General features: G+C 45.2%; 2 long non-coding RNA genes across 3 annotated transcripts; both read right to left on the bottom strand.

Annotated features, from left to right (window-relative positions):
* Positions 1-10179: 10179 nt before the first annotated feature.
* LOC138670591 (uncharacterized) lies at positions 10180-14070 on the bottom strand. Its single transcript, XR_011319354.1, has 6 exons — positions 14056-14070; positions 11268-11711; positions 11109-11173; positions 10945-11012; positions 10599-10705; positions 10180-10483 (listed from the first exon to the last, which is right to left on the bottom strand). It is a non-coding gene; the product is annotated as an uncharacterized lncRNA (long non-coding RNA).
* A 163-nt stretch (positions 14071-14233) lies between these two features.
* On the bottom strand, positions 14234-15882 carry LOC138670592 (uncharacterized). 2 transcript variants are annotated; one of them, XR_011319356.1, is made up of 5 exons: positions 15837-15882; positions 15673-15740; positions 15327-15433; positions 14655-15211; positions 14234-14448 (listed from the first exon to the last, which is right to left on the bottom strand). It is a non-coding gene; the product is annotated as an uncharacterized lncRNA (long non-coding RNA). The 2 variants fall into 2 exon arrangements; XR_011319355.1 differs by lacking the exons at positions 14234-14448; positions 14655-15211 and having other exon boundaries at positions 15218-15433.
* Between the last annotated feature and the right edge of the window lie 4008 nt (positions 15883-19890).

Here is a 19890-nt window from a genome sequence, read left to right on the forward strand (position 1 = left end):
TGACTCTGTGGACCAAAATATAGAAAAATTATAGCTCTCAAAATGTGGTAACGCAAAAAATATTTTTTGCAATAAAAAGCGTCTTTCAGTGTGTGACGGCTGCCAATCATAAAAATCCGCTAGAAAACCCGCTATAAAAGTAAATCAAACCCCCCTTCATCACCCCCTTAGTTAGGGAAAAATTTAAAAAATGTATTTATTTCCATTTTCCCATTAGGGCTAGGGTTAGAGTTAGGGCTAGGGTTAGGGCTAGGGTTAGGGCTAGGGTTAGGGTTAGGGCTAGGGTTAGGGCTAGGGTTAGGGCTAGGGTTAGGGTTAGGGCTAGGGTTAGGGCTAGGGTTAGGGCTAGGGTTAGGGTTAGGGTTAGGGCTAGGGTTAGGGCTAGGGTTAGGGCTAGGGTTAGGGTTAGGGCTAGGGTTAGGGCTAGGGTTAGGGCTAGGGTTAGGGTTAGGGCTAGGGTTAGGGCTAGGGTTAGGATTAGGGTTAGGGCTAGGGCTAGGGCTACAGTTTGGGTTGGGGCTAAAGTTACAGTTAGGGTTTAGATTACATTTACGGTTGGGAATAGGGTTGGGATTAGGGTTAGGGGTGTGTCAGGGTTAGAGGTGTGGTTAGGGTTACTGTTGGGATTAGGGTTAGGGGTGTGTTTGGATTAGGGTTTCAGTTATAATTGGGGGGTTTCCACTGTTTAGGCACATCAGGGGCTCTCCAAACGCGACATGGCGTCCGATCTCAATTCCAGCCAATTCTGCGTTGAAAAAGTAAAACAGTGCTTCTTCCCTTCCGAGCTCTTGTTACCCTTGGGAAAATACAAAACTCGGGGCTAAAACATATTTTTTGTGGGAAAAAAAAAGATTTTTTATTTTCACGGCTCTGCGTTATAAACTGTAGTGAAACACTTGGGGGTTCAAAGTTCTCACAACACATCTAGATTAGTTCCCTGGGGGGTCTAGTTTCCAATATGGGGTCACTTGTGGGGGGTTTCTACTGTTTAGGTACATTAGGGGTTCTGCAAACGCAATGTGACGTCTGCAGACCATTCCATCTAAGTCTGCATTCCAAATGGCGCTCCTTCCCTTCCGAGCTCTGCCATGCGCTCAAACGGTGGTTTCCCCCAACATACGGGGTATCAGCGTACTCAGGACAAATTGGAAAACAACTTTTGGGGTCGAATTTCTCCTCTTACCCTCGGGAAAATACAAAACTGGGGGCTAAAAAATAATTTTGGGGGGAAAGATTTTTTTTTTTAATTTTCACGGCTCTGCGTTACAAACTGTAGTGAAACACTTGGGGGTTCAAAGCTATCACAACACATCTAGATGAGTTCCTTAGGGGGTCTAGTTTCCAAAATGGTGTCACTTGTGGGAGGTTTCTACTGTTTAGGTACATTAGGGGCTCTGCAAATGCAATGTGACACCTGCAGACCATTCCATCTAAGTCCTCATTCCAAATGGAGCTCCTTCCCTTCCGAGCCCTCCCATGCGCCCAAACAGTGGTTCCCCCCCACATATGGGGTATCAGCGCACTCAGGACAAATTGGACAACAAATTGTGGGGTCGATTTTCTCCTGTTACCCTCGGGAAAATACAAAACTGGGGGCTAAAAAATAATTTTTGTGGGAAAAAATTTTTGTTTTATTTTTACGGCTCTCCATTATAAACTTCTGTGAAGCCCTTGGTGGGTCAAAGCGCTCAGCACACATCTAGATAAGTTCCTAAGGGGGTCTACTTTCCAAAATGGTGTCACTTGTGGGGGGTTTCTACTGTTTAGGTACATTAGGGGCTCTGCAAACGCAATGTGACACCTGCAGACCATTCCATCTAAGTCTGCATTCAAATGGCACTCCTTCCCTTCTGAGCCCTCCCATGTGCCCAAACAGTGGTTCCCCCCACATATGGTGTATCATCGCACTCAGGACAAATTGGGCAACAAATTTTGGGGTCCAATTTCTCCTGTTACCCTCAGGAAAATACAAAACTGGGGGCTAAAAAAATAATTTTTGTGGGAAAAAAATTCTGTTTTATTTTTACGGCTCTGCATTATAAACTTCTGTGAAGCACTTGGTGGGTCAAAGTGCTCACCACACCTCTAGATAAGTTCCTTAGGGGGTCTACTTTCCAAAATGGTGTCATTTGTGGGGGGTTTCAATGTTTAGGCACATCAGTGGCTCTTCAAACGCAACATGGCGTCCCATCTCAATTCCTGTCAATTTTGCTTTGAAAAGTCAAACGGCGCTCCTTCCCTTCCGAGCTCTCCCATCCACCCAAACAGTGGTTTACCCCCACATATGGGGTATCAGCGTACTCAGGACAAATTGTACAACAACTTTTGGGGTCCAATTTCTTCTCTTACCCTTGGGAAAATAAAAAATTGGGGGCAAAAAGATAATTTTTGTGAAAAAATATGATTTTTTATTTTTACGGTTCTACATTATAAACTTCTGTGAAGCACTTGGTGGGTCAAAGTGCTCACCACACCTCTAGATAAGTTCCTTAGGGGGTCTACTTTCCAAAATGGTGTCACTTGTGGGGGGTTTCAATGTTTAGGCACATCAGTGGCTCTTCAAACGCAACATGAGGTTACATCTCAATTCCTGTCAATTTTGCATTGAAAAGTCAAACGGCGCTCCTTCCCTTCCGAGCTCTCCCATCCGCCCAAACAGTGGTTTACCCCCACATATGGGCTATCAGCGTACTCAGGACAAATTGTACAACAACTTTTGGGGTCCAATTTCTTCTCTTACCCTTGGGAAAATAAAAAATTGGGGGCGAAAAGATAATTTTTGTGAAAAAATATGATTTTTTATTTTTACGGTTCTACATTATAAACTTCTGTGAAGCACTTGTTGGGTCAAAGTGCTCACCACACCTCTAGATAAGTTCCTTAGGGGGTCTACTTTCCAAAATGGTGTCACTTGTGGGGGGTTTCAATGTTTAGCCACATCAGGGGCTCTCCAAACGAAACATGGCGTCCCATCTCAATTCCAGTCAATTTTGCATTGAAAGTCAAATGGCACTCCTTCGCTTCCGAGCTCTGCCATGCGCCCAAACAGTGGTTTACCCCCACATGTGGGGTATTGGCATACTCAGGACAAATTGTACAACAATGTTTGGGGTCCATTTTCTCCTGTTACCCTTGGTAAAATAAAACAAATTGGAGCTGAATTAAATTTTTTGTGAAAAAAAGTTAAATGTTCATTTTTATTTAAACATTCAAAAAATTCCTGTGAAGCACCAGAAGGGTTAATAAACTTCTTGAATATGGTTTTGAGCACCTTGAGGGGTGTAGTTTTTAGAATGGTGTCACACTTGGGTATTTTCTATCATATAGACCCCTCAAAATGACTTCAAATGAGATGCGGTCCCTAAAATAAAATGGTGTTGTAGAAATGAGAAATTGCTGGTCAACTTTTAACCCTTATAACTCCCTAACAAAAAAAAATTTTGTTTCCAAAATTGTGCTGATGTAAAGTAGACATGTGGGAAATGTTATTTATTAAGTATTTTGTGTGACATATCTCTGTGATTTAATTGCATAAAAATTCAAAGTTGGAATATTGCGAAATTTTCATAATTTTCGCCAAATTTCCGTTTTTTTCACAAATAAACGCAGGTACTATCAAATAATTTTTACCATTGTCATGAAGTACAATATGTCACGAGAAAACATTGTCAGAATCACCAGGATCCATTGAAGCGTTCCAGAGTTATAACCTCATAAAGGGACAGTGGTCAGAATTGTAAAAATTGGCCCGGTCATTAACGTGCAAACCACCCTTGGGGGTAAAGGGGTTAACAGCCACGGTAACATGAAGGCGATGGTGGGAAAGTGTCACAAGAGGTGGACGATGATGAGACAAAATTGCCAGAAAGTCAGGAGGAGGAGCAGTGTGCGGATGTGGAAGACGAGGTGGTGGATGACATAGGAACTGACCCAACCTGGCAGGAGGACATGCAGAGCGAGGACAGCAGCACACATGGGGAAGGAGGCATATCACCCCAACAGGCAGGAAGAAGCAGCGTGGTGGCCGCAGACAGAAGGAGTGCATCCGATCCCCGTAACACCAACATGACAGAAGTTGCCATTCCAACTGTTAGATCTTCCCGAGTCTGATTATTTTGTCAAGACTCTGCCGATAATCCCAAACAGGCCATTTGCAGCACCTGCCATGACCGCATCAGCAGGGCTAGCAAAACTACCAGCCTGACCACCATTGGCATGATCAGGCACATGGCAGCAAAGCACCTGACTTTGTGGGCCAAACCCCTGGCTCCAGGACCACTGTCTACAGGTGACACCACTGCTTCTTCTACTGTTTTGAGTAGAAGCCAATCCCCAGTTCACCGTGCATGTGAAGATGCCTCGTGTTTCTGTGGTGTCAAAATCCTCGCTTTGCAGGCATACATTGCATTGACATATCTGATAGCCTTGTTCAACTCAGTATTTAGTGGCTAAAAATTAAAAAAAAATATTTAAACTGTTTGTTATATCCTTGATATGCCCGCTGTATCTGTGGTCTCCAACTACTTGCTTTTCAGCCATACTGATCACATATAAGTTTTCTCAAAATTAATCCATTTCTATTGAACTTTAAAATATTTCAGTAGTCCATTTAAAATGGGCAAGGCAAGGGGCAAGGGACGAGGAAGTGGACGTGATGCTGATGGTGCATGCAGAGGACGAGTCCGTGGCCAAGCTGAAAGTGGGCCACAACAAAGACCCACATCTTCTCGCTCGATCTTCCTGTCCCAGTTTCTAGGGGACCACAGCACACCACTATTGAAGCCAGAGCAGTGTGAAACGGTTGTTGGTTGATAGCGGACAATGCTTCCAGTCACTTAGCTACCACCACCACGTCTTCCACACGGACAAGTTTGAGTAGCCGTGAGTGTGCACTGCATATTACTCACCCTGATCCTCCTTCTTCCCACCATGCCGAGTGCCCTGAGTCAACTGATTCCACACTTGGACACTCCAAAAGCTGTTCACTTTTCCCTTTAATGATTCTTGACTCTCAGACGGTCAACTTGAAGTGAGGCAAGATGAGATCGCATGTAGCGATGCACAAGGATTTGAGCAACCACGGTCACATGAAGGTGATGGAGTGAAAGTGTCACAAGAGATGGACGATGATGAGACACAATTGCCAGAAGTAAGGAAGACCAGGGTGCGGACGTGGAAGATGAGGTGGTGGATGATATAGTATCTGACCCAACCTGGCAGGAAAACATGCAGAGCGAGGACAGCAGCAAACAGGGGAAGGGAGTCGTAGCACCCCAACAGACAGGAAGAAGCAATGTGGTGGCCACAGACAGAAGGCGGGTAACCGTTCCCCGTAGCACCAACACGACGGAAGTTGCCAGTCCAACTGTTAGGTCATCCCAAGTCAGGTTGTTTTTTAAAGACTCTGGTGATAACCCCAAAAAAGAGAATGGAAAATGCGGTCTTTGAGGAGCACTGAGACAGATGGAGCAGGCAAATTGTAAAATGGAAAGACGCAAACCTTTATCATTCCAATTAATCCACAACGCAATTCAACAGCAGATTGCTGCCTTTATCAGGTGATATAACAATAAGACAAGGGGAAAACCCCAAAAAGGCCATTTGCATCACTGACCAGTCCAGCATCAGCAGTGGAAGCAAAACTAGCAGCCTGACCACCACCGGCATGATCAGGCACATAGCAGCAAAGCATCCGACTTTGTTGGCCGAACCCCAGAGAATAAGAACAGTGTCTATGGTCCACACCACTGCTTCTTCCACTGTTGTACATGGAAGCCAATCCACTGTCAATGGTGCATGAGAAGATGCCTCCTGCCCTGCACCTGTCGCTGCACGCACTCAACTAGCACCATCATCAAGCACGTGTACGTCCTTGTCCCAGCCCAGCATTGACATATCCATATCCCAGTCATTGGAGCTCAAGTGCAAATGAGCAGCCAACACCCCACAGGCCATACTATGAAATTCACGCATTTTGCAACTGTTTGCACTCGAAATGCTGCCTTTAGGCTTGTGGAGGCGGAAGCTTTTCGTAACCTGATGGCAGCGGCCATTGCTCGGTATTCAGTCTTCAGCCTCCACCTTCTCTCCCGGTGTGCCGTCCCCGCATTACACAGATATGTGTCCCACAACATTAGTCATGCCCTCAACAATGCAGTTATTGGGAAAGTCCAAGAGAAGTATAACGTTTGATAATCCAAATTAGTATTAAACAAGAAAAACCAAAAAACTAATATTAAAATAACTTTATTTCAAACTGCTAGGATTAAAAACTAACACAACGCCCAAACCCCATGTGGTGAGAGTGGGTCAATAAAAACCTGGCCCGATAGATAAATAAATAAAGGGCAACGGGTGGGAGTAAATAAAGTATAGACCCTACACGTCCCTGAGATCCTCCCTGCCTGTCTGCGGAGGTTGGCACCCTCTTGGACGCAATATGGCGCCCCCGCTCCTCGACGGCTGACCCTGTAAGCCCTATTGGTCCCTATACCTACGTGGGAAAACTGTGGCACTTATGATGCTGCCAAATAGCCCAAACACTAGGGCCCAAAGAATAATAATGGACAAAACAAAACGATGCCAAGTGGTAAATCACCAAAAATAACAACTAAGCCCACGTGGGCTGGTCTGACCGTACACCGCCTTACAAAAACTGCCTATACTTAGGGCTAGTACACCCTGCCGAGTCCCTAGCCAGGCATCCCTGCCTACCAGCGGAGGTTGGCACCCTCTTGGACGCAAATGGCGCCCCCGCTCCTCGACGGCTATCCCTATTAACCCTTACTGAATCCCTATAAAAAATTGGGGATCCTGTATATGGGTGGTGCCTATAGGAGCTACACTAGTGAGCCATAGTAACGGACCCCTACAACCAATCCTATGTTTGAGACAGCCTAGTAGCAGTACATACAGGTATGAATTAGCCTCTTGACTTTTCATTTCCAGGGTGGGGGCTATTTAATGGTGTTTTGGCCAGCGGATCCCTTGTACCTACAACCAGGCACAGCACGCATCTCCGATGTGATTTAGACACACGGAATCCTATTTTCCCATATGCCTCCTGAGGAACCACATCATGGGGCGGAAACGCGTAGAGGCAAAATCTGAACACAGATAAGTGTATCGGGTTTTTTATTTGTTTTTTTGTTTTTTCACCACCTATGTACCTTTAACCAGCTTATATGTATATATGAGTATTCTGTTACCTCGGATTTAACTCTAATTATACCTAATGTCCTTCATCGGTACATATACATCTGTGGTTGGAGGTGTCATATCTATCTTCCACTTTGTGCAATAATTGCTACAAAGCTTTGCTAACCATTAGGTATATCCTGGTCTTTGCTGGTTTAAGTTAGCTTTATTGGTCTGACCGAGTTGTAGGGGTCCGCTACTATGGCTCACTAGTGTAGCTCCTATAGGCACCACCCATATACAGGATCCCCAATTTTTTATATTTGAATATTAGTTTTTTGTTTTTTCTTATTGGGAAAGTCCACCTAACCATGGGCACGTAGATAAGTGCTTGTGGGCAGGAACGATACATCTCACCGATGGCACACTGGGTTAACTAACATAGTGGAAGCCGGGACCCAGTCAGACCATGGATTGGAACACATCCTCCTGATGCCGAGGATTGCGGCCCTAGGTCAATTGAGGTGCCCCCACAGTTTACAGCTCCTGCACTTCATCCTCCTCCTCTTCAGCCTCCATCTCTGAAATGACCACATCAGTCAGAAGCTGGATGCACTGCAGCAATCCCTCAGCTAAGCGGCAACAGGCAATGCTGAAGATAATATGCTTAGGTGATAAACCGCACAATGCTGAAGAGTTGTATACAACTCTGAAAAAGCAAGCAGATCTGTGGCTGACACCCCTGAATCTACAGCCAGACATGGTTGGGTGTGACAATGGTGGAACCTGGTGGCAGCTATGAGGCGAGGCGAGTTCACACACGTTCCATGCCTGGCCCATGTGCTTTACCTTGTGGTTCAGAGGATGCATTGCAGGTGGAACATGATGAGATTGAGCAAGGAACCATACAGGATGATTACACAGAGCCCAACCTTATCCCACCGTGGTGACAATAAGGAAGAGGAGGAGAAAGAGCTGGAGGAAGAAGAGGACTAGTTTCATGCGCTATAGACAGTACTACCTGCCAACTGTCATACAGTCTGTAAGCGTTTATGGCCTGAGAATAGTGAGGAGGTGGAGAGCATGCAGGGCCGGCTCCAGGTTTTTGAGGGCCCCTGGCGAAAGAGTCTCAGTGGGCCCCCCCTTTAACACATACCCCGATTCATGATCGCATATAAAGACAGCCATGTAGTATATAACACTGCCCACATAGTATATAGCAGCCCATGTAGTATATAGCAGCCAACGTAGCATATAGCAGCCCATGTAGTATATAGCACAGTCCACGTAGTATATAGCAGCGCAGCCCACGTAGTATATAGCAGCCCACGTAGTATATAGCAGCGCAGCCCACGTAGTATATAGCAGCGCAGCCTACGTAGTATATAGCAGCACCACTCACTCAGGCACTGGTAGGACTAGGAGCTCCTCCTGAATCTGCCTCATAACTTCAGCAGCAGGGCAGCCAGCCAGGGGCGGAGATCAGAGCAGAGAAGGTGCTCTCTCCGCCCACAAAAAATGTCACACTGGCTGCCTTCTCTTAACCCCTATGTGTGCCTGCCTGGCTGCACTGACTGAGTGAGGAGATGCTTGTGTCAGAGCTGGCACATAGGGGTTAAGAGAACGCAGCCAGCAGTGACTTTGTGGGCAGAGAGAGCATGTTATCTCCTGCTCCGCTCTCCCAGCTGTATCTATGACAGCGTGAGTGGGCCCCCCTCTCTCCCCAGGGCCCCGGCATTTGTCCAGGTGCGCCGGGTGCTGACGCCGGCCCTGAGAGCACGATCAGTCATCCTGTTGGTGAGGACACAGAAGTCTTGCATGTTAGGCTACGTTCAGACTAGCGTTGTGCGCCGCTGCGTCGGCGACGCGACGCACAACGCACTGAAAAACGCGGCAAAACGCACGCAAAAACGCTGCGTTTTGCGACGCGTGCGTTGTTTTTTGCCGAAAATCGGACGCAAGAAAAATGCAACTTGTTGCGTTTTCTTGGTCCGACGCTTGCGGCAAAAAAGACGCATTTGTCGCAAAACGCAACAAGCAAAAACGCATGTGTCCCCCATGTTAAACATAGGGGCGCATGACGCGTGCGTCGCATCTGCGTCGCCCGACGCGGCGCCGACGCACACTAGCACAACGCTAGTCTGAACGTACCCTTAGCAGTGTGGCATGCATGGCTGAGTTTATGTTACTCTGCCTTTCCTGTGACCCTCGCACTTCTGGTCAGTGACACCTCTAGACCCACGTTGCAAGAAGAACTTTCTATCTCTTATTCCTGAGGCGGACAGATTTACTAAAATTGGGCAGTATCAGAAGGCCTTTGTTGCAGAATAATTATAAAAATTTCCATCTGAAAACTCTGACGGCAGAGGTCAGAGTTCATTGGACAACCAAGGAGACATGACTTCAATCCAGCAGAAGTAGGGGAAAACTGTGAAAGTTCTAGGAGTGTTTTCTTAGACCCTCCCATCGCACAGGCCCTGAGGCATGGGGTACTCTCACAAGAAGCACAAACTTTGGGAAGATACTGAGGGAGTACCTTGCTGACCATACCAGCATCCTCTGTGATTCCTCTGTGCCAAGCTGGACATGTGGCCTGAACTGGCTCTCTATGCCTTGGAGGTTCTGGCCTGCCCTGCCGCTATCTTTTTGTCAGAGCGGGTTTTTAGTGCTGCTTGTGGAATTTTAACTGATAAGCGCATCTGCCTGTAAACTGAAAATGCTGACAGGCTGACTGACTAACTGCATAAGCAATAGTAGTGTATGAGACCCACTTATTAATAATTGAAACAGCAAAGCATGGCGGGCTGATGGCTTTCTAAGAATAGTGAGGGCTGACGACTTGCCATTTAAGAATAGTAAAGGCTGACTGATAGCCCTATAAAAATAGGCTTTGTGACTTTCAGAGTCCTTCCTTCATAAATGAAACAGGATGTGTCTGATGATATGATTAGAGAACACGGCACTCAGTAAATATGAGGATTGGCGGTGCTCTAGTAGGGTGTCCACCCCGTAGATAACAGATGAATAAAACTTGGCACTCAATTTGAGAAGAAAAGCTTCTTAGTTTATTGATGCATCCAGACAAACAAAAGTGCTAAACGTTTTCGGTCCACACCGGACCTTCGTCAGAGCATTTCTTTGACATTGACTATGAAACATATAAATGAATACAGTGTCACATGATGCGGAAATATACGTCATATAATGCAAAAAACGAAAAAGAGATCTAATGGTGAAAAAACGAAAATCTACGTGATGCTCCATCTGGTTCAGGGAGACATGTGCCAGAGAGATGAGTCTATCCAGAACAATAGGTGCTCCGTGCGAGGTGTAGATATAGTCCGTGCTGAGATGCTGGATAAGGGAAGTAACAATAGTGCTGGAGATGGAAGGACGCTGGTAATAGTGCGACCTCAGGCCGAGAGGGTCTAGCTCAGTGAGGAGAGTAAACAAAAGGATACATAGCAGAAATGCACTCTACAGATACTAGAAACGCAGACATGAGATACAGAATACGCCTCCAGTGAAGCTATATGGAATAGCATAGTGGATGGTCTAACGTGAGGACCTAGAAGAATAAGAGATACGTGAGTCTGTGCACATAACTGTAACTGGGCATCCCAGAAAACAGGGAAAAAAAAGGAAAATGAATGAGGAAGAGAGAACAAAAAACGTAGGTAACATGGGTCCTGAAAGGGAAAAGTGGAAAAGGAGAATGATGTAAATGAAGCCTAACGGAAAATGAACGTCTGGAGCTACACACAGAAGAGAGGTAGAGTAATGGAGTAAGTGGGAGCAACATACTACCTGGATGAGGAAGCCAGAAAGCCTGGATGAGCGTTAGCAAGAACAGAAAATCCAAGAGCTGCAGTATGCTGCAAAAAGCCAAAGCCGAGGGGAAAGGGTTAACAGGGACACCACACATAATGAATACTAATGAAAAGCCAGATAAGCAGCATGAGTGTATGTACCTGGAGGATCACAATGGAGAGTGCCGCGTCATGAAAAGGCACAGAGCCTGAGGGGAGTAGCGGCGCTGTGAGGAGAGAATGTGACCAGGTCAGGAAATACACAATGGGGCAGAGAACAGTAAATAGAGGAGGGGAGAGGCGCAGTAACCGCCGACATACCTGGATCCTAAGCGCTCAGTGGAGCAGGGCAGAGAGGAGCAACGCTGCAGGAGGGGCGGCACTTCCGGGTATAAGTCCTGGTGACTCATGACGTAATCATGGTCATGTGACCACCCACAGAAGGTGCATGCACAGACAGCGCTAGTGGGAAGGGGAGGGCAGAGAGAGTCCCTAAATGTACAGGACGCTGGGAGCGGTCATGTGACCGCAGGCAAAAATGCCTGACCATACAATAAGTGTGTGAATGAGGCAGTGTAAAGAAGATGACTAGGGGAGGAAGCTCATAGCTATAGCGCTATGCAAAGAAATAGAAGACAAGAAAGAGAAGAGAAGAAAAAAAGAAAGGAAACAGGACCCATAATAGAATAGGGGAAGATTGTGATGTCATACCGTGCAGGGTATAAACGGTGCCCAGTATAGTGAACGTAGTGCAATCTAGCGATTCTAGAGGAAAGAAGAAAAGAACAAATTAGTATATACATAATATACAAAATACAACAACAATGTACAATAATTTACAAAAGGGCCGATACGTCATATTCCCTATTAAGACCTTTAGGCTCTAGGGTCTGGAGGGTAAAAATCCAGAAAGCCTCTCTTTTTTTGAGGATTTTAATCCTATTAAGACCTCTCCTATTTGGTTCAATTTGTTCCAGAACCTGGAACCTAAGTTGCGCGATATTATGGTTCTTTTGATGGAAGTGATATGGAAGGGGCAGATGGTTTTTATTGCAGCGAATAGTGGATTTATGCTGTGAGACCCTGTCCCTAATGGGTTGGGTGGTTTCCCCAACATAGGCAAGCCCGCAGGGGCATTTAATAAGGTATACTACGTATGAGGAGTCGCATGTATAATAGCCCCTAATCGGGATGCCCTGACCCGTGTGTGGATGGAACACTTTGGAACCTTTTTGAACGTTATTACATTGGAGGCAGCCAAGACAGGGGAATGTACCCCGCTTTTGTGTCTGTAAAAAAGTTTGTCTGGATATGGTGCTCCTGGAACCCACATCCGCCTTCACTAGTTTGTCCCGTAAGTTTTTTGCCCTGCGAAAACAGGATAAAAAGGGTAACTTAAACTCAGGGATAGTCGGATAACTTTTCTGCAATAAACCCCAATGGCGTCTAATGGTAGATTGTACTATATTGGAAAACGGATGAAAAGTGCTGACAAAGGGGATACGTTTATTATTGTCGTTAGACCTGTTGGTAACACCAGTCTGTCTAGCTAGAAGTAGTGTCTTTTGTGGATAACCACGGTTAGAAAATTTTTGTTGCATCTCGTTTAGTCTAGTGTTTCTGGTGGTTTCATCCGAAACTATCCTGTGTATCCGTTGGAATTGTGATTTCGGGATCGCATTTTTAATGGAGGGGGGGTGGCAACTATTGTAATGCAGGAGACTGTTCCTGTCAGTGGGTTTTAGGAATAGGTCAATAGATAACTCACCATGATCGTTTTTACAGATAAGGGTGTCCAGAAAGCTTATCCGATCCATGTTATGTTGCAAAGTGAATTTTAATTCTGGCCACACGTTGTTAAGGTGTTGGTCAAAAGAGATAAGTGAGTCAATAGGGCCATCCCAGATGCAGAATATGTCATCTATGTAGCGGCGCCATAAGCGCGAGTGGGTTTGAAATAGAGGATGGGTGTATACAAAATCTTGCTCGAAGGATGACATATATGCAATAGCATACGGGGGCGCTACGTGCGAGCCCATAGCGGTGCCCTGTTGTTGAATAAAGAAGGTGTCCTCAAACATAAAGTAGTTCTCCCTGAGAACTAAGTTTAAAAGGTCCGTGCAAAAACGACGTATCTTTATGTGGGTGCCTGCTTCATTGAGGAGTCTGTCTACAGCTAATATACCTTTCTCATGTGTTATGGATGTGTAAAGGCTGCTCACGTCCCAGGTGACCAACAAGGAGGAGGAGGGGATAGCGCCCAGTGCCCTAATGAGTCCCAGGAAATCATTAGTGTCAAGGATAAAAGAGCTGGTAGATTTGACCAAAGGCGTAAGAATCTTTTCCAACACTATAGCAGGAGGGGATAGAATGGAGTCAGTAAGGGACACTATAGGACGTCCAGGAGGTTTGAACAGGCGTTTATGGATTTTGGGCAGAAGATAGAAAATGGGAGTTATGGGATCAGTTTTGATAAGGAAACTCCTGAGCTTATTGTCAATAGTGCCCTCCTGTTCATGGAACTCAAGTAGGGTCTTGATTTTCTGGGCAATATTATTGAGAGGATTTTGTGAGGTCACTCTGTATATATCAGAGTCATTCAATTGCCTGTAAGCCTCTTCCATATAGTCAGCCCGATCCATGATCACTATTGCCCCACCCTTATCAGCGGGTTTAACCACAAGTGTTTTATCAGCAGATAACTGATCAAGGGCCAGTTTCTCGGATGGCAATAAGTTAGTGTGAGAGTGGAATTTGCCCAAGTGTAAATCGCGGTGGAAGGCATCAATGTCCCTTTCCACCAGCGAGATAAAAGTCTCGATAGGTGGACTATTTTTGGGAGGCATAAAAGAGCTTGGGGAACGAAGGCCCAAGCCCCGGAGGCCTAGGAGAGATTGTCCCGCCTGTGAGGGAGGGTCACCTGAAGGTAGATGAGTGGAAAAATGGACACGTAAACGGAGGTTACGGAAGAACCTCTGTAAATCCATATTAAGTTCAAACGAATTGAACTTATAAGTTGGACAGAAGGACAAGCCTTTCTGGAGTAAAGTCAATTGGGAAGTGTCCATGGATTTTGACGAGATGTTAATCACCAGTGGGGGTTGCGTACCTGTGATCTGGTCGACATGTGGCTTCTGGAGTCCCCGGCGACATTGGCCCCCCCGCCTCGTCTTCCTTTTGAGCGTCCCCGGCTGTTGCCTAAAAAATTGCTGGATGTGTAGGTATTTGAGGTGCCAGGTCTGCTGTCGGCTGAGCCTGAGGAACTTAGGGAGGTCCGACGCCTGAAGCCTCGCTGGGGTTCCCGCCACTGGTACACTCTGTTCTGGAGGTAATCTTCGGTGTCCCTTAAAAATTTCGACCTTTTCTTTTTTTCCAGGTCGAGTCTGTGTGTGCGCAGGGTCTCCTGGTTTTGTGCTTTGAGATCTTGGAAGGCCTCCTGGGACATGGTGCTGGTTAACTGGTTTTCTATGGCACATATCTGCGAGTTGACGGTATCCAGGTTCTGTTGCAAATAAGACAAGGTTAATGTCATCAAATCAGCAGAGCACTTGTTTAAAATGTGCTCGAATTTAGTGCAATATTCCTTGTCGTCCTTAAAGAAAGTGGGTTGTAAGGGGACCCGTAGGCCCCTTGGTATGCGTTGGACACGGAGATATTCGGCAAGAGTGATAATATGTAGTTCAAGATTGACTGCTCTTTTTGACTCACGTTCCAGATCCCTATGTTTAATCTCTTGCGTGGGGATCTGGAGAAAGTCACTGGATGCAGTCACTTTGGATAGGATTTCAGCTGTCTCTGTAGCGTTGAAGGAAAAAATTCCACTTGACATCGTCTATGGTGCTCGTGTGCGGACAAACAGGATACGATTAGAGAACACGGCACTCAGTAAATATGAGGATTGGTGGTGCTCTAGTAGGGTGTCCACCCCGTAGATAACAGATGAATAAAACTTGGCACTCAATTTGAGAAGAAAAGCTTCTTAGTTTATTGATGCATCCAGACAAACAAAAGTGCTAAACGTTTTCGGTCCACACCGGACCTTCGTCAGAGCGTTTCTTTGACATTGACTATGAAACATATAAATGAATACAGTGTCACATGATGCGGAAATATACGTCATATAATGCAAAAAACGAAAAAGAGATCTAATGGTGAAAAAACGAAAATCTACGTGATGCTCCATCTGGTTCAGGGAGACATGTGCCAGAGAGATGAGTCTATCCAGAACAATAGGTGCTCCGTGCGAGGTGTAGATATAGTCCATGCTGAGATGCTGGATAAGGGAAGTAACAATAGTGCTGGAGATGGAAGGACGCTGGTAATAGTGCGACCTCAGGCCGAGAGGGTCTAGCTCAGTGAGGAGAGTAAACAAAAGGATACATAGCAGAAATGCACTCTACAGATACTAGAAACGCAGACATGAGATACAGAATACGCCTCCAGTGAAGCTATATGGAATAGCATAGTGGATGGTCTAACGTGAGGACCTAGAAGAATAAGAGATACGTGAGTCTGTGCACATAACTGTAACTGGGCATCCCAGAAAACAGGGAAAAAAAAGGAAAATGAATGAGGAAGAGAGAACAAAAAACGTAGGTAACATGGGTCCTGAAAGGGAAAAGTGGAAAAGGAGAATGATGTAAATGAAGCCTAACGGAAAATGAACGTCTGGAGCTACACACAGAAGAGAGGTAGAGTAATGGAGTAAGTGGGAGCAACATACTACCTGGATGAGGAAGCCAGAAAGCCTGGATGAGCGTTAGCAAGAACAGAAAATCCAAGAGCTGCAGTATGCTGCAAAAAGCCAAAGCCGAGGGGAAAGGGTTAACAGGGACACCACACATAATGAATACTAATGAAAAGCCAGATAAGCAGCATGAGTGTATGTACCTGGAGGATCACAATGGAGAGTGCCGCGTCATGAAAAGGCACAGAACCTTATTAAATGCCCCTGCGGGCTTGCCTATGTTGGGGAAACCACCCAACCCATTAGGGACAGGGTCTCACAGCATAAATCCACTATTCGCTGCAATAAAAACCATCTGCCCCTTCCATATCACTTCCATCAAAAGAACCATAATATCGCGCAACTTAGGTTCCAGGTTCTGGTTATAGGAAGCGATTGCAGTTATTTATTTCAAAGGGTTTGCAACAATATATTAAGTTGAGGGTGCCAACAACTTAGTCTAACCCATTTTTGGGGCTCTGTGTGAAATAATGCACTATTTGCCTTTTTTCCTGTTTTTGTGTGTTGTTATAATACACACAAATGAAATAAAGACTTGTATTATTAATATTTCTTTTTCTGGAACAATTTTAAGGGTACCAAAATTTTGCCCATGACTGTAGGTGTGTAAATTGCAGATGATGCATAACCATGAACAAGCATCTTACACCTCTCAACTAGAATTTTGGACCACTATTCTTTTGCAAACTGCTTCAGATCTCTGATACTTGAAGGCTGCCTTCTCCCAAAAGCAATTTTTAGATCTGTTCATGGGTGTTCAATTGGATTTCGATCCAAACTGATTGCTGGCCACTTCAGAACTCTCTGGCACTTTGTTGCTATCCATTTTTAGGTGCTTCTAGAAGTATGTTTGGGGTCATTATCCCACTGGAAGACTCATGACCTAGGATGCAAACTCAGCTTTATGACATTGGACACAACATTGCAACCCAAAATCCTTTGGTAATCTACAGATTTCATGTCTTGCACACAGTCAAGGTGCCCAGTGTGAGAGGCAGCAACCAAGCTTAAAACATCTTGCAACCTCCACCATATTTTACTGTAGATACTGTGTTCTCTTCTTTGTAGGCCTCATTCCATTTTTGTTAAAGAGCAGAATAATGTACTTTACCAAAAAATCTTGGTTTCATAAGTCCACAAGATGCTTTCCCAGAAGGATTTTGGCTTACTCATGTACATTTTGGCAAAATGCAGTCTAGCTTTTTTATGGCTCTGTGAACAGTGAGGTTCACCTGGGTGTCCAGCTATAGCATTTCAGTTGATTAAAATGTAGGTGGATAGTACTGTCAATGATGCGCCCTGAGCCTTCAGAACAATTTGAATTTGTTTGGAACTTGATTGAGGCTGTTTATCCATCATCCGGACTATTCTGCATTGCAACCTTTCATCAATTTTTCTCTGCCATCTACATCCAGGAAGATCAGCTACAGTGGCATGGGTTTGAAACTCCTTGATTATGTTGCACACTGTGGCAAAGGAACATCAAGATCTCTAGAGATGGACTTGTAACCTTGAGACTGTTGATATTTTTCATCATTTTTGCTTTTCAAAATCCATAATTTTACAAAGGTGCCATAAATTTTGTGCTGCCCATTTTGGGGGTTTTCTGTGAAATTATGCTTAATTTGCACTTTTTTTCTGTTTTTTTGCTGTGTTTTTTTGTATAAAAAAAGTATAATTGCAATAATTTTCTGCAAGAAATACCATATTTTTCAGATTATAAGATGCACTTTTGTTCCCCCAAATTTTGTAGGAAAGTGAGGGGTGCGTCTTATAATCTGAATCTGTGTGATGTGCTGTGCTGTAAAGTAGGGGGGCGGCTCTGGAGTGGTGTCAGGGGGGCTGGAGTGGGCTGGCTGCAGGCTGCAGAGACAGCAGGAGGTCCTGTGCTCCCGCTCATTAGCCTCATGTAATATGCACTGCACCCGCTGTCCATGACCTTGGTGCTGAAGTCGCACTGAGTTGGTTGACACTGGAGCAGTGCATATTGCATGTGCCTGCACTCCCCCTCCTCCCGTCATGAATATGCCCCCCTGCAGGCACACACATATTAAAATAACAAACACTTGACTCACTTTCTGATGATGGCTCCCTGCTCCCAGTTCTCCCATGGCTCTTCCTGTGCCTGTGCCGACATCCGATCATGTGATCAGCACAGCACAGTGATGTTATCACTGTGAGCCCAGGTCACATGATCTGAAGCCTGGGAAACAGGAAGTGCAACCGAGGAGCTGGGAGCACGGAGCCATAATCAGAAGGTGAGTTAAGTGTTTATTTATCATGTGCCTGCCAGCAGGGGGGCATGTAGTGAATGGGGGCCATATGTGTGCCTGCAAGGGGCTTGTAGTGACTGGGGGGCTATGTGTGTGCCTGCAGGGGGTCATGTAGTGACTGGCGGGCTATGTGTGTGCCTGCAGGGGGCATGTACAGTAGGGACTGGGGGGCCATGTGCATGCATGCAGGGGGGAATGTAGTTACTGGGGGGCTATGTGTGTGCCTGCAGGGGGCATGTAGTGACTGGGGGGGCAATGTGTGTGCCTGCAGGGGGGCATGTAGTGACTGAGGGGCCATGTGCGTGCCATAGAGAGAGGGGGGCCATGTGCGTGCCAGCAGGGGGGCATATATAGAGAGAAAGGCATGTGCCTGCCAGAAGGGGGCTTATAGTTATGGGGGGCCATATCCAGGATGAGATGGGGGACAGTGTGCCAGCAGCACAGGGGGCAATGTGCCAGGATGGGGATTATATAGATACCAGGGACATATATATGATTTGTAAGATGGACACTCTCATTATAAGACAGACCCCGATTTAACATAAAATTATTTTTTTCTCTTTTTCTTCACCAAATTTGGGGGTGCATCTTATAATCTAAGTGCGTCTTATAAAGCGAAAAATATGGTACTTCATTTTCTGAAGCAATTTCAAGAGTTACAATACTTTTGGCCATGGCTGTACAATATAAAATTGCACTAACAATTGAGAATATATCACATAGAACCTATCAAGGAAAGTAGGATATTGTGAACATTGTTTTACACTATGACAGTACTATACATATTACAATGTTCTAGGAGTGAATCAAAGTTTTGTTCCATAAACATATTTTATGTCTTTATTTTTCTTAGAGAGCTCTATTATAGCTATTATAATTAAGTGTAAGTTAATATAAATATGAAACAGATTGTCTAGTCATATGGTCTCCAATTAAAATATATCAACGGGTTTACATCTCAGTCATTGTTTTTCTTTACAATCTTTTAATTTCCACAATGCTTATTTAAAACTAGATGGTGGCCCGATTCTAACGCATCGGGTATTCTAGAATATGCATGTCCACGTATTATATTGCACAGCCTACGTAGTTTATTGCCCAGCCACATAGTATATTGCCCAGCCACATAGTATATTGCCCAGCCACATAGTATATTGTCCAGTCATGTAGTATATTGCCCAGTATATTGCCCAGTAGTAGTATATTTCCCAGCTATGTAGTATATTGCCCAGTGGCGTATTATATTGCCCAGCCGCATAGTATATTGCCCAGTCACGTAGTATATTGCCAGTCACGTAGTATATTGCCCAGTTACGTAATATATTGCCCAGTGATGTAGTATTTTGCCCAGCCACGTAGTATATTGCCCAGCCACATAGTATATTGCACAGCAACATAGTATACAGCACAGAGCCATGTAGTATACAGCACAGACACGTAGTATATTGCCCAGTCACATAGTATATTGCCCAACCATGTAGTATATTGCCAAGCCACGTAGTATACAGCACAGAGCCATGTAGTATACAGCACAGACACGTAGTATACAGCACAGACACGTAGTATACTGCCCAGTCACGTAGTATATTGGCCAGTCACGTAGTATATTGCCCAGCTACATAGTTTATTGCTCATCCATGTATGTCACAGGTTAAAAAATAAAAAATAATATACTCACCTTCCCAGGGTTGGTATGAGCGCAGGACCTGTGATGATGTCGTGGTCACATAACCGTGACGTCAAGGCAGGTCCTTCTCGCATAGCATCCTTGGCACCGGAACTTGCCGCTTGCACTGCCGAGGACAGGGTGCGATGTTGGAGGGTGAGAATAACGATTTTTTTATTATTATTATTTGTAACATTAGATCTTTTTACTATAGATGCTGCATACGCAGCATCAATAGTAAAAGTTGGTCACACAGGG

This window comes from Ranitomeya imitator, chromosome 3, assembly GCF_032444005.1.
Source record: "Ranitomeya imitator isolate aRanImi1 chromosome 3, aRanImi1.pri, whole genome shotgun sequence".
Classification (NCBI taxonomy): Eukaryota; Metazoa; Chordata; class Amphibia; order Anura; family Dendrobatidae; genus Ranitomeya; species Ranitomeya imitator.